Below are 15444 nucleotides of genomic sequence, written 5' to 3'. Positions count from 1 at the left end.
GTCTCCTCTTATTATCTTTGGTTTCTGGAAAAAAAACAAGCCTGTGCGCAGAAACTACCCATTGTCAGATTACTTTCCATTTCTAAGTGTTTTACTCAATTATTTTGATCAATGGTGGGCTCACCCATGATGTTATTGTAAACTAAACTAAACCTTTTTCAGGACCCTGTCTTTCAAAGATAATCCGTAAAAATCCAAATAACTTCACAGATCTTCATTGTAAAGGGTTTAAACACTGTTTCCCATGCTTGTTCAATGAACCATAAACAATTAATGAACATGCACCTGTGGAACAGTCGTTAAGACACTAAAAGCTTACAGATAATAGGCAATTAAGGTCACCATTATGAAAACTTAGGACACTAAAGAGGCATTTCTACTGACTCTGAAAAACACCAAAAGAAAGATGCTCAGGGTCCCTGCTCATCTGCATGAATGTACCTTAGGAATGCTGCAAAGAGGCATGAAGACTGCAGATGTGGCCAGGGAAAGAAATTGCAATGTCCATACTGTGAGATTCCTAAGACAGCGCTACAGGGAGACAGGACGGACAGCTGATCGTCCTCACAGTGGCAGACCACGTGTAACAGCACCTGCCCAGGATCGGTACATCTGAACATCACACCTGCGGGACATGTACAGGATGGCTTCAACAACTGCCCGAGTTACACCAGGAGCGCACAATCCCTCCGTCAGTGGTCAGAATGTCCACAATAGGCTGAAAGAGGCTGAACTGAGGGCTTGTAGGCCTGTTGTAAGGCAGGTCCTCACCAGACATCACCGGCAACAACGTCGCATATGGGCACAAAACCACTGTCGCTGGACCAGACAGGACAGGCAAAAAGTGCTCTTCACTGACGAGTCACGGTTTTGTCTCACCAGAGGTGATGGTCTTTCTCACGTTTATCGTCGAAGGAATGAGCGTTACAACAAGGCCTGTACTCTGGAGCGGGGTCGATTTGGAGACGAAGGGTCCGTCATGGTCTTGGGCGGTGTGTCACAGCATCATCAGACTGAGCTTGTTGTCATTGCAGGCAAACTCAATGCTGTGTGTTACAGGGAAGACATCCTCCTCCCTCATGTGGTACCCTTCCTGCAGGCTCATCCTGACATGACCCTCCAGCATGACAATGCCACCAGCCATACTGCTCGCTCTGTGTGTGATTTCCTGCAAGACAGGAATGTCAGTGTTCTGCCATGGCCAGCGAAGAGCTCAGATCTTAATCCCATTGAGCACGTCTGGGACCTGTTGGATCGGAGGGTGAGGGCTAGGGCCAATCCCCCCAGAAATGTCTGGGAACTTGCAGGTGCCTTGGTGGAAGAGTTGGGAAACATCTCACAGCAAGAATTGGCAAATCTGGTGCAGTCCATGAAGAGGAGATGCACTGCAGTACCTAATGCAGCTGGTGGCCAGATACAGACTGTTAGATACAGACCAGATACAGACTGTTGCTTTTGATTTTGACCCCCCCCCCTTTGTTCAGGGACAAATTTTTCCATTTCTGTTAGTCACATGTCTGTGGAACTTGTTCAGTTCATGTCTCATTTGTGAATCTTGTTATGTTCATACAAATATTTATGTTACGTTTGCTGAAAATAAACACAGTTGACAGTGAGAGGACCTTTTTTGGTTTGTTGCTGTTTTTAGTTTCTGTCAGCCGAGAGTTATAAAAATATAACCGCTTCTGTTACGTCAGTCAGTCTTTCCTCAGTTAGCGCTAGGACAAATGTAGCCTACATTTTTTTCCAGTTTGGATGATGGTGTTATGCTGTAGCTACTTCTGTGAATGTCTGAACATTGCATCCAAAAATGAACTGCTCACATTCTGGACATAACTTCGTAAGGACTGTGTTTGTGCAAAATGTTTCTGAAAAAACAGTGTGGCCAGCACAAATGCTGATCGATGTGTCATATGGAAACTGGACCTTCTCAATAAGCGTTCTAATTACACCGGTTTGATCATATGCTACAGGGACCGCTGTAGAAGGATCACACCCGTTTAATGGTATGTATGAGAAGGTTAATTAAGAGGTGAAGGTCAGTCAATCTGGAAAATTTCAAGACCTTTGAAAGTTTCTTTAAAGTTCAGTCGCAAAAACCATCAAGCACTGTGATGAAACTGGCTCTCATGAGGACCGCCACAAAAATGGAAGACCCAGAGTTACCTGCAAAGGAATTTGCAGTCCAAATACATGCTTCACTGAGTTCAAGTAACAGATACATCTCAACATCAACTGTTCAGAGGAGACTGCATGAATCAGGCCTTAATGGTCGAATTGCTGCAAAGAAACCACTACTAAAGGACACCAATAAGACGAAGAGACTTGCCTGGGTCAAGAAACACGAGCAATGGGCATTAGACTGGTGGAAATCTGTTTATTGGTCTGATGAGTCCAAATTTGAGATTGTTGGTTCTAACCGCCATGTCTTTGTGAGACGCTAAGTAGGTGAACAGATCATCTCTGCATGTGTGGTTCCCACCATGAAGCATGGAGGAGGAGGTGTGATGGTGTGGGGTACTTTGCTGGTGACACTGTCCGTGATTTATTTAGAATTCAAGGCACACTTTCCCAGCATGGCTACCACAGCATTCTGCAGCGATACGCCATCCCTTCTGGTTTGCGCTTAGTGGGACTATCCTTTGTTTTTCAACAGGACAATGACCCAACACACCTCCAGGCTGTGTATGGGACTAAATCCTCTGGAGTGTAAGTCTCAATCTCTCCTTCCTGAACTCCAAATTACCTGCATATCTCACCTATTTACCTCATAGGTGAGAAGTACACCCACACACGTAGACATGCACACACATGCACAGATGTTTTTCACCAGAGGAGGCTAGTGGGATGACCTATAGGAGGATGGGCTCATTGTAAAGGCTGGAATGGAATGACTGCCAGCCATTACAATGAACCTGTCCTCCTATAGCTCCTCCCACCAGCCTCATCTGTTTTCACGTATCCTTGCGCTGCTCTTCATGCTTTGTGTGTGTGTGTGTGTGTGTGTCCTTGATGCTCTTCATGCTCTGCGATTTTATTGTCATCACTTATTCATAGCTCTTCTCTCTCACACAAGCCCACTTAAGCCTATTGTCACTACAAGGAGTTTGAGCAGTACTGATCTGTGTGTGAGTGTCATGCCTCTAAGACGGCAGAAGAGTGAATTGTGAAGGTGATGTTCTATCTGTGATACTGACCTGTGCAATGTGAACTGTATGTCTGCTTGAAGACTGCAAACATTTATGTGGCTATTTCTCTTTCTTTCGCTCTCTCGCTCTCACTGCCTGTGTGTGTGTATATGTGTCTGCAGAGGGATGTCTGAGAGTCTTGGTAAAGATAGGAAAAGTAGGTAAGGAGGAGACGGCCAGGACCAGATCAATCAACCAATAGAGACAGATATAAATACCAGTCCCTCCTCTTTCTCTCTGTCTGTGTGTGTGTCACTATACCTGTCACACACACACACACAAAAATAATAATGACATTCCTCTGCTATGAGACTCGAAGCTGAGCATAGGTGAATCCTGTTTCCATTGATCATCTTTGAGATGTTTCTACAACTTTATTGGCGTCCACCTGTGGTAGATTCAATTGATTGGACATGATTTGCAAAGGCACACACCTGTCTATATAAGTTCCCACACCTATCTATATAAGCACAGTGGACTCCATCATGCTTAAATGGAAGTTAATGTATTGTTTAGAACCACCAAGACTCTTCCTAAAGCTGGCCTCCTGGCCAAACTTAACAATCGGGGGAGAAGAACCTTGGTCAGGGAGGTGATCAAGAGCTCCAGTGTTCCTCTGTGAAGATGGGAGAAACTTCCAGAAGGACAACCATCTCTGCAGCACTCCACCAATCAGGCATTTATGGTAGAGTCTGTCATGTGCCTTTCAGTAAAAGGTACATGACTTCCCGCTTGGAGTTTGCCAAAAGGCACCTAAAGGACTTTTAAACCATGAGAAACAAGTCTCTGGTCTGATTAAACCAAGATTGAACACTTTGGCCTGAAAGCCAAGAGTCAGTTCTGGAGGAAAACTGGCACTATCCCTACGGTGTAGCGTGGTGGCAGCCTCATGCTGTGGGGATGTTTTTCAGTGCAGGGACTGGGAGACTTGCCAGGATTGAGGGAAAGATGAACTGAGCACAGTACAGATAGAGCCTTGATGAAAACCTGCTCAGAGTGCTTAAGACCTCAGACTGGGACGACGGTTCACCTTCCAACAAGACAATGACCCAAAGCACTCAGCCAAGACAATGCAGTAGTGGCTTTGGGACAAGTCTTTCTATGTCCTTGAGTGGCCCAGCCAAATACAGACATGAGCCCAATCGAACATCTCTGGAGAGACCTGAAAGAGAGACGCTCCCCATCTAAGCTGACAGAGTTTGAGAGGATCTGCAGAGAAGAATGGGAGAAACTCCACAACTACAAGTGTGCCAAGCTTGTAGCATCATAGCCAAGAAGACTCAAGGCTGTAATTGCTGCCAAAGGTGCTTCAATAAAGTACTGAGTAAAGGGTCTGATGTCACGACTTCTACCGAAGTCGCTGCCTCTCCTTATTCGGGCGGTGCTTGGCGGTCGACATCACCGGTCTTCTAGCCATCATTGATCTATGTTTCATTTTCCATTGGTTTTGTCTTATCTTCCTACACACCTGGTTCCAATCCCATGCATTATATGTTGTGTATTTAACCCTCTGTTCCCCCTCATGTCCTTGTCAGAGATTGTTTATTGTTATGCTCGTGTTTTATGGATTGGTGCGCGACAGGTTCTGGTACTCACATTTATTTTATTATGTACTTTGGTTTTGGAGTTTTTGTTTTAAGTTATTAAACAACTCCTGCGCCCAACTTCCCTGCCACCTACACACACGTCATGACATCTGAATACGTATGTAAATGTCATATTTCCGTTTTTATTTTTTAAATTAATTTGCAAACATTTCTAAAAACCTGTTTTTGCTTTGTTATTATGGGGAATTGTGTGTAGATTGATGAGGGGAAAAGACTATTTAATACATTTTAGAATAAGGCTGTAACCTAACAAAATGTGGGAAAGTCAAGGGGTCTGAATACTTTCCGACTGCACTGAACGTGTCCATCTAGCAGTTATTCATTTCCACTTTTTCACCTCACTTCACCTCATTCTTCTTTTTCTTCTCTCTCTTCTTCTCTTTCTCTCTCATCATCACACTCTCATTCTTTCTCTCTCCATCACACTCTCTCTCTCCATCCCATTCTTTCTCTCTCCACCACACTCTCTCCATCACACTCTCTCTCTCCATCACACTCTCTCTCCATCACACTCTCTCTCTCCATCACACTCTCTCTCCATCACACTCTCTCTCATCACACTCTCTCTCCCCATCACACTCTCTCTCTCCATCTCATTCTTTCTCTCTCCATCACACTCTCTCTCTCCATCTCATTATTTCTCTTTCCATCACACTCTCTCTCTCCATCACATTCTTTCTCTCTCCATCACACTCTCTCTCTCCATCACACTCTCTCTCTATCTCATTATTTCCTTCCCATCAAACTCGCTCTCTCCATCTCATTCTTTCTCTCTCCACACTCTCTCTCCATCTCATTCCTTCTCTCTCCATCACACTCTCTCTCTCTCCATCAGGGGCAGCAGGGTAGCCTAGTGGTTAGAGCGTTGGACTAGTAACCGGAAGGTTGCAAGTTCAAACCCCCGAGCTGACAATCTGTCGTCCTGTTCCTAGGCTGTCATTGAAAATAAGAATTTTTTCTTAACTGCTTTCTTCCTCCCTCTCTCTCTCTGGATGAGGATCAGTCCTGGATGAGAGTTGGCTACACGGGGCAGAGAGAGTGAGATGGAATGAGAGATTGAAAGAATGAGATATTCTTTCAATCTCTCATTCTTTCAATCTCTCATTCCATCTCATTCTTTCAATCTCTCATTCCATTTCATTCTCTCTCTCTCTCTCTCTGCCCCGTGTAGCCAACTCTCATCCAGGACTGATCCTCATCGAGAGAGAGGAAGAAAGCAGAGCAGAGCAGGAGAGGAAGAGGACAGGAATACCATGAGGAGTGATTTGACAGTCTCCACCTGCTTTCACAGCAAAATGAACGCTCCCTCCCCTCTCCCATCCTCCTCCCTCACTTCCAGCCTCACCCTTGCCCCCGTCATTCCATGCCAGCCAGGTGTTTCAACCTATTGTGTGAATGAATCAATCAAATGTATTTATAAAGCTCATCTTACATCAGCCGATGTCACAAAATGCTGTACAGAAACCCAGCATAAAACCCCAAACAGCAAGCAATGCAGATGTAGGCCAGGTAGTCCTGAGCCATGGTCCTAGGGCTTAGGTCCTCCGAGAGAAAGAGAGAAAGAAAGAGAGAGAGAATTAGAGGGAGCATACTTAAATGCATTGGTGGCACCTTAATTGGGGAAGATGAGCTCGTGGTAATGTCTGGAACGGAGTAAGTGGAATGTGATCAAATATATCAAACACATGGTTTCCACAGTGTATGTTTGATGCCATTCCATATTCTCCGTTCCAGCCATTATTATGAGCGATCCTCCTCTCAGCATCCTCCACTGGGCTGCGTATATAGTCTGAGTGTGTGTGTGTCTGTGGGGGTGCTATGAATAGATCAATCAGGAAACAATTGAAAGGGTCTGGATGAAAAAAACATCCTGATCCAAATATAGAGCTGTGTGTGTGTGCGTGTGTGTGCTCATGTGCTCATGTGTGCATATGTGGATGGTGTGTCTATGTGTGCGTGTGTGTGTTCCAGTGGGCCACCCTAGCAGAGATCCACCACTCTCTGCCCCCAGGGCAGGCGGTGTGGGGTGGAGTGGAACAAACTGAGGCTACATTACAGTGAACCAAGCCGCCCTGATGTAAACCTGGAAAGACCATTCATAACGGAGGTTATTGGTTGATTCCAATTTAACTTTGACCATCATTTGTTACTGAAACGCTTCTTGATTTATACTGTCGGCCTCTGGATATAAACTCAGCAAAAAAAGAAACGTCCTCTCACTGTCAACTGTGTTTATTTTCAGCAAACTTAAGATGTGTAAATATTTGTATGAACATAACAAGATTCAACAACAGACATAAACTGAACAAGTTCCACAGCAACTAACAGAAATGGAATAATTTGTCCCTGAACAAGGGGGGTCAAAATCAAAAGTAACAGTCAGTATCTGGTGTGGCCACCAGCTGCATTAAGTACTGCAGTACATATCCTCCTCATGCACTGCTCCAGATTTGCCAGTTCTTGCTGTGAGATGTTACCCCACTCTTCCACCAAGGTACCTGCAAGTTCCCGGACATTTCTAGGGGGGAATGGCCATAGCCCTCAACCTCCAATCCAACAGGTCCCAGACGTGCTCAATGGGATTGAGATCTTCACTGGCCATGGCAGAACACTGACAGTCCTGTCTTGCAGGAAATCACGCACAGAATGAGCAATATGGCTGGCGGCATTGGAGGGTCATGTCAGGAGGATCAGGTCATGATCACCCAAGGAGAGAGAGAAATAAAGAAAATAGAAAGAGGGAGAGAAGGTCAGGGAGAGACAGAGTCAGACACAGAGACAGAGACAGAGAAAGATTTTGTGAAAGTAGGAGTTGGAGGGGTAGAGTACAGATGCTCATCATCTAAGCCTACTCACCCTGTTTCGGTGGTTTGTGTAAAGCCTCGCCATGGATCCAGTTCACACTAAATCTTCCGGTGTCTGTGTGCTTAGCTGGGCTAAAGCTATACAGCAGGGTTAGACCCAATACACAGCCCTGTAGAAGCTCCATGGAAGACATCTGAGACAGAGGTAGGTAGGTGCCAGGGAAGGCTAGTTGGGTGGAAGAAAGAAGACGCCATAACCTGCCCATAGGGGATAAGTGTCCATCTCTACCCTGACACATACAACTTTGAAACATGCATGCATGTATGCAAATACAGATGCATGCACACACACATTCACACCGCGGACACACTTCCCCATCCTCGTAACCAGATAATCTGGTGCAAGGGGCTTACAAACCCCACACCCTAGCCCACCTCTTAATGTGGTGAGACGTTTTGCTCTGCTCTGCATTCTTCGGTTGGCCATACTGTGTGGAGAATGGGCCTGACTAAGCTGTGAATTTACATGGCTAAGCAAAGTGGTTAACTCTGGAAGGCAGGGGGAGGCAGAGGGAAGACAGGTCCGCCCAGCCACCTAATAGGATTCTGCTCTTAATGAAAAATATGAAAGAGAAGGAGGGAGGGAGGGAGGGAGGGAGGGAGGGAGGGAGGGAGGGAGGGAGGGAGGGAGGGAGGGAGGGAGGGAGGGAGGGAGGGAGGGAGGGAGGGAGGGAGGGAGGGAGGGAAGGAGGGACAGATAGGTATGGTGGTAGAGTAGGGGTGAAAAGTGGAGAGAGGGTGGCTCCGGTGTTTCACTGAGACTGAGAGATACTGGCATACCGGACACTCCCGCAGCCCCTGCAACGCAGGGGGCCCACTAGCTCTGGGGGCCCATGCTCCTGTCATTGATGTCTTTTTAAATGTAATAAATAATTTTGCCAGTACCCCTCCAAAAAGTCATTCAGAAACCTTTTCAATTTCCAAATGTACAAGGACGCTAGGTGTTTGTTTCTTGGGCTTCAGGAATGTGACCGAAAAAGTGCCTCAGTCCTTAAGAAAGAAAAACAATTACTGATTGAAAGTAAGGGGATGTTGGTGAACAAATGCCGTGGTCAAGACTACGACAGCGCCAGTGCAATGATTTACTCAGAACTTACTCAGGTGTTCAACAGTGCATATCAGACCGAGAGCCTAATGCTTCCTAGGTAGTTCTTTATGAGTTTTAGTTTAGAAAACCATCTCTCCGCAGAAGCGACAGTTTTATTGCCATAGCAAAATCAGGGTAACTGGGCATAAGGGACCGGTGCAACAACAGCAGTTCTGAAACATCTTTAATTGAGCATCTCATTCTCCTTAATTGTCGGCCTCAACACGTTACGGAAAGAGATTAACTGTATAGGACGCTCTGACTGGGGACAGATCGTCTGGATCCTGACAGCCAGTAAATTGGCAGATGCAAACAGATTATCATCTTTAGAGGACAACAGTTCTTGAGGGCTTGAACAAAAAAAGCGATTTCGTCCATTCTGGTGAACCGGCGTTTGAGTTGTGTGGTTGCAATATCAACCATCCCTTATCCCTCGTATATCTTGGCATGCATCATTCAAGACTAACTTTAAATTGTGTGCTGCTCAATGGACATATAATGCACAAAGACTGTCTGGGTTGGCAATACTTGGTATAAAAAACATTCGGGCCCGCAACCTGGACCTACAGGTCATGGTGAAAACATTTGCACACAAAAAATGCAAGGCGACGCAGTCGGATACTGTAACTACTATAAACCTCTACATAGAAAGAAAAGGGAGCACATACACAGAGAGACCTTTTTCGAAGGGAAAGAGAAAAAGAGACACAGACACAGAGAGACAAGCAGTAAGGAGGACTTGGGAGGGTTTCAACTTGGATTTCATTTAATTTGATTTAATTAAATATACCTTGAATATTGCAGCCCATTTGTGTAGGCTATTAGCCCGACAAAGCCTGCTGAGTTCAACAATAAATAGTGGCTGAATTTATCCTCAAGCCGACTACTTTTTCCTAATTATTTGGCTATTTAAAGTTTAAATAGTCTAAAACGTTAATAAAGCAGATAAATAGCAGCTAAATACAGTATATAACTATATACAGTGGGGCAAAAAAGTATTTAGTCAGCCACAAATTGTGCAAGTTCTCCCACTTAAAAATATGAGAGAGGCCTGTAATTTTCATCATAGGTACACTTCAACTATGACAGACAAAATGAGAAAAAAAATCCAGAAAATCACATCAGAATTTTAATTTATTTATTTGCAAATTATGGTGGAAAATAAGTATTGAGCAGAGTGCACAATTTGCACTCTGCTCAAACAATAGCATGCTATTCTTTCACTGTAATAGCTACTGTGAATTGGACAGTGCAGTTAGATTAACAAGAATGTAAGCTGCCAATGTCAGATATGTCTATGTCCTGGGAAATGTTCTTGTTACTTACAACCTCATGCTAATCGCATTAGCCTACGTTAGCTCAACCGTCCCGTGGAAGGGACACCAATCCCGAATAAGTTTTTAAAGTAATTACATTATAGCCGCCAGCCAGCAGTTGAAATGGCTGCATTGCGTGTATACACTGAAAAACACCAAGACAGTTTTTACCGAAATACTTAAAGTATTTTAAATTAAATAAAAAGTCATTATTGCCTAAAATGTTTATGTGGTACTGACTCAAAACTAAATGAGAAGTTACATCAACACTATTTTAAAAAAAGTTATAATAATAACCAGGTAGATTTTGGGAAATTGTTTTTAACATCTGTGTTTTACGTGTACAGTGAGTAATTGATTGGTGAATCTTATGTTACACAAAGATAAATAACATGTATTTTCCTAAACTAATCCAATAATTGAAATCGATTTTTTTGCACCTATTACTAAAATGGTTGTTCCAGTTTAAATGGCTTAAGTAGACTCCCTCGCACTGTTGTTATGAATGCAGATTGCGGATGAATAAACATGTTGGATATCCTAACTCTGGCTCGAATCCAATAAGAATTACACATCACTTTGCAAGCTAGCATAATGTGACTTGCAGATAGGCTTGCACATTTCTGGTAAATTTCCCCGGTTTTCCAGAAATCCCAATTGGAAGATTCCTGGAAATCCTTCAACCAGGATTGTTTTGGGAAATCTGGGCATTTTGGGAAAGTTGTCAGATTTTTGTGACCCTACTTGCAGGCCTGTAAACCATGACTTTCAGGACACTTTATTAGGGTAAAGCTAGACCTCAAAATAAGCCCTTATGTGATATGTAATGAATTGTCATGAAGAGTCTATTATAATGATAACGTTCACTTAGGAACTCGCATGGTGAAGGTCACAGAATTGAAGTTGAATGAACTCAACAAACATTACTCCGTCAATAACAAACAGAGTCATGGGTCTACAATTCAATAGAAAAGGCAAGACTCACTGGAAAATTATATTGGAGGTGTGGCTTAGTGGGGATGGTACACTTTTCTTTCAAGCTGATACAACTCAAATCTGGACCCCCTAGAGCAGTGTTTCCCAAACTCATTGCTGGGGATCCCAAAGGGTTGATGTTTGGTTTTTGCCCTAGCACTACACATCTGATTCAAATAATCAAAGTTTGATGATGAGTTCATTATTAATCGGCTGTGTAGTGCTAGGGCAATAACCAAAACGTGCAACCAAAACGACCGAGTCTGAAAAATGCTGCTCTACAGTGACTACAAAATCACTCTGTACTCAGATATAATAAGTGCAACAGCTTTTCACAAAAGTTTTGAGTAATGACAGTACTGTCACGCCCTGATCTGTTTCACCTGTTCCTGTGATTGTCTCCACCCCCTCCAGGTGTCGCTTATTCTCCCCAGTGTATTTATCCTTGTGTTTCCTGTCGCTCTGTGCCAGTTCGTCTTGTATGTTAGTCAAGTCAACCAGCGTGTTTTTATCCCTGTGTTTCCTGTCTCTCAGTGCCAGTTCATCTTGAATGTTAGTCAAGTCAACCAGCGTGTTTTTATCCCTGTGTTTCCTGTCTCTCAGTGCCAATTCATCTTGTATGTGAGTCAAGTCAACCAGCATGTTTTTACTGTACTCCTTTTGCTATTCTCCTTTTTCTAGTCCTCCCGGTTTTGACCCTTGCCTGTTTTCTGGACTTTGTACCCGCCTGCCTGACCATGAGCCTGTCTGCCACTATGTACCTCCTAGACTCAGGTCTGTTTTTGACATCTTTGCCTGTCCACGACCATTCTCTTGCCTACCCCTTTGGATTAATAAACATTTTAAGATTCCAACCATCTGCTTCCTGTGTGTGCATCTGGGTTGACAGTGCAGCTTTGTGAAATGTTAAGCTTAAATATGAGAACATGATGACCAAATGGGCCTCCCAATAAACGGTTATCCTTTAGCTAAAGCAAAGCTATAGACTACATGCCCTGACACCACAGAAAAGCCTATCACTGATTCGATAGGCAGCTGCACATGTTGCAATTTCAGCACCATGGATAGCGATCAGTAGACTATACTTTGTGAGTGGCTGTCTGGCTGATGCATTCGATTTAGATTTTTTTTTAGGGGGGGAATGGGCAAACGCCAACCTTGCGCGAGGGTCTACAGAAACTACTTTACGCCAGTGGTAAGACATACAGTAGAGTAGAGTACAGTAGAGGAAGTCATCTATCCTTGCTGGCCAGGTTTATAGCTTTCCCTTAGGGCTGCATGGCCAAATCCAACATCTTCCAGACCAGAAATAATTTCGAATCAATAATGTGATTTATCATGCGGTTAAAAAGTGTGTTTAATTCAAACTCAATTGAGGCCCTCGCCGTAATAAAAATGTAAAGTTTTTTTCCTTCCACTTTTTAAGTCATTCAAAATGAGAGAGATACGTTGTCTTTATTGTTTATTTTTGTGTGTAACTGTATCCATGGCTGTGGAATAGATCCATCCAATTTGCTGTCCGCAAAACAACTTTTGCTTTACCCTTCAATGTTATCTGCTATGGCTGGGCAGCAATTGACCCTTTGCTAAGCCCCGCTTTGGGCACCAACAGCATTCCCACAATGATCACTCGGCTACACAGCTGATGACCCCTGGACTGTTTCAATAACACGGTACCTCATTTTGTTTACCTGTTGGCCCCAGCCTCAAACTCAGGTTCTTTAAGTACCTAACTGACATACTCTGCCCAATCATCGCCATTTACCCATTGCTCTCCTGATCAACACCTGTGATTGCTTTATGCCTCTCTCTAATGTCAATATGCCTTGTCTACTGCTGTCTTGGCTAGTTCTTATTGTTTTATTTCACTGTAGAGCCCTCAATCCTGCTCAACATGCCTTAACTTCTTCGATATGGGGGGGCTAGGAAACACTGTCACCGCCTATAAATCTACGATAATCACATTTTTGGATGAAAAACGTTCCCGTTTTAAACAAGATATTTTGTCACGAAAAGATGCTCGAAAATGCATATAAGCGACAGCTTTGGAAAGAAAACACTCTGACGTTTCCAAAACTGCAAAGATATTGTGTGTGAGTGCCACAGAACTGATGTTACAGAAGAAACCCAGATAAAAATACAATCAGGAAGTGCTGCATTCTTTGAAACCGCCTCATGGCAATGACTCCTTATATGGCTGTGGAGGAGCTAGGAGTCAGCTTAACTTTTCCACGTTTTCCCCAAGGTGTCTGCAGCATTGTGACGTATTTGTAGGCATATCATTGGAAGATTGACCCTAAGAGACTACATTTACCAGGTGGTCGCTTGGTGTCTTCCGTCGCAATTATTGCGTAATCTCCAGCTGCAGTATTTTTCCGTTTTCTTCGGATGAGAAGCCAGCTGCCACCACTGATAGATTATCAAATAGATATGTGAAAAACACCTTGAGGATTGATTCTAAACAACGTTTGCCATGTTTCTGTCGATATTATGGAGCTAATTTGGAAAAAAGTTTGGCGTTGTAAGTGACTGCATTTTCGTTGTTTTCTTCTTAGCCAAACGTGATGAACAAAACGGAGCTATGTCTCTTACACAAATAATCTTTTTGGAAAAAATGAACATTTGCTATCTATCTGAGAGTCTCGTCATTGAAAACATCCAAAGTTCTTCAAAGGTAAATTATTTTATTTGAATGCTTTTCTTGTTTTTGTGAAAATGTTGCCTGCTGAATGCTAGGCTTAATGCTATGCTAGGCTATCAATACTCTTACACAAATGCTTGTGTAGCTTTGGTTAAAGCATATTTTGAAAATCTGAGATGAAAATGTTGTTAACAAAAGGCTAAGCTTGTGTTTCAATATATTTATTTCATTTCATTTGCGATTTTCATGAATAGGAAACGTTGCATTATGGTAATGAGCTTGAGGCTATGATTACGCTCCCGGATACGGGATTGCTCGATGCTAGAGGTTAAATAGCTCTTTTGTCCCACCCCACTCACATGCGGAGACCTCACCTGGCGCCTCCAGAGACAAAACCACTCTCATTGTCACTCAATGCCTAGGTTTACCTCCAATGTACTCAAATCCTACCATACCATTGTCTGTACATAATGTACATAATGTCCTGAATCTATTCTGCCACGCCCAGAAATCTCCTCCTTTTATTCTCTGTTCTCAACGCACTAGACAACGAGTTCTTATAGCCTTTAGCCTTACCACTATCCTACTCCTCCTCTATTTCTCTGGTGATGTAGAGGTTAACCCAGGCCCTGTAGCCCCCAGTTCCACTCCTATTCCCCAGATGCTATCATTAGTTGACTTCTGTAACTGTAAAAGCCCTGGTTACATGCATGTAAACATCAGAAGCCTCCTCCCTAAGTTTGTTTTATTCACTGCGTTAGCACACTCCGCCAACCCTGATGTCCTAGCCATGTCTGAACCCTGGCCCAAACAGTTCAAGCTTCTACTTTTAAAAAGCCAGCTTTCCAGAAATAAGTCTCTCACTTTTTCCGCTTGTTATAGACCCCCCTCAGCCCCCAGCTGTGCCCTGAACACCATATGTGAATTAATTGCACCCCATTTATCTTCAGAGTCCGTACTGTTAAGTGACCTAAACTGGGATATGCTTAACACCCCGGCCATCCTACATTCTAAGCTAGATGCCCTCAATCTCACACAAATTATCAAGGAACCTACCAGGCACAACCCTAAATCCGTAAACATGGGCACCCTCATAGATATCATCCTGACCAACCTGCCCTCCAAATACACCTCTTCTCTCTTCAACCAGGATCTCAGAAGTTACTGCCTCATTGCCTGCATCCGTAATGGGACCGCGGTCAAACGACCACCCCTCATCACGGTCAAACGCTCCCTAAAACACTTCATCTAGCAGGCCTTTCTAATCGACCTGGCTCGGGTGTCCTGGAAGGATATTGACCTCATTCCATCAGTAGAGGATGCCTGGTTATTATTTAAAAAGGGCTTTCCTCACCATCTTAAATAAGCATGCCGCATTCACAAAATGTAGAACTAAGAACAGCGATAACCCATGGTTCACTCCAGACTTGACTGCCCTTGACCAGCACAAAAACATCCTGTGCCATACTGCATTAGCATCAAATAGCCCCCGCAATATGCAACTATTCCGGGAAGTAAGGAACCAATATACACAGACAGTTAGGAAAGCAAAGGCTAGATTTTTCAAACAGAAATTTGCATCCTGTAGCACAAACTTCAAAAAGTTCTGGGACACTGTATAGTCCATGGAGAATAAGAGCACCTCCTCCCAGCTGCCCACCACACTGAGGCTAGGAAACACTGTCACCGCCTATAAATCTACGATAATCAAACATTTCAAAAAGCATTTTTCTACAGATGGCCATGCTTTCCCCCTGGCTACCTCT

Source organism: Oncorhynchus tshawytscha, linkage group LG01, assembly GCF_018296145.1.
Source record: "Oncorhynchus tshawytscha isolate Ot180627B linkage group LG01, Otsh_v2.0, whole genome shotgun sequence".
NCBI lineage: Eukaryota > Metazoa > Chordata > Actinopteri > Salmoniformes > Salmonidae > Oncorhynchus > Oncorhynchus tshawytscha.
Note: the sequence above shows the minus strand (reverse complement) of the source record.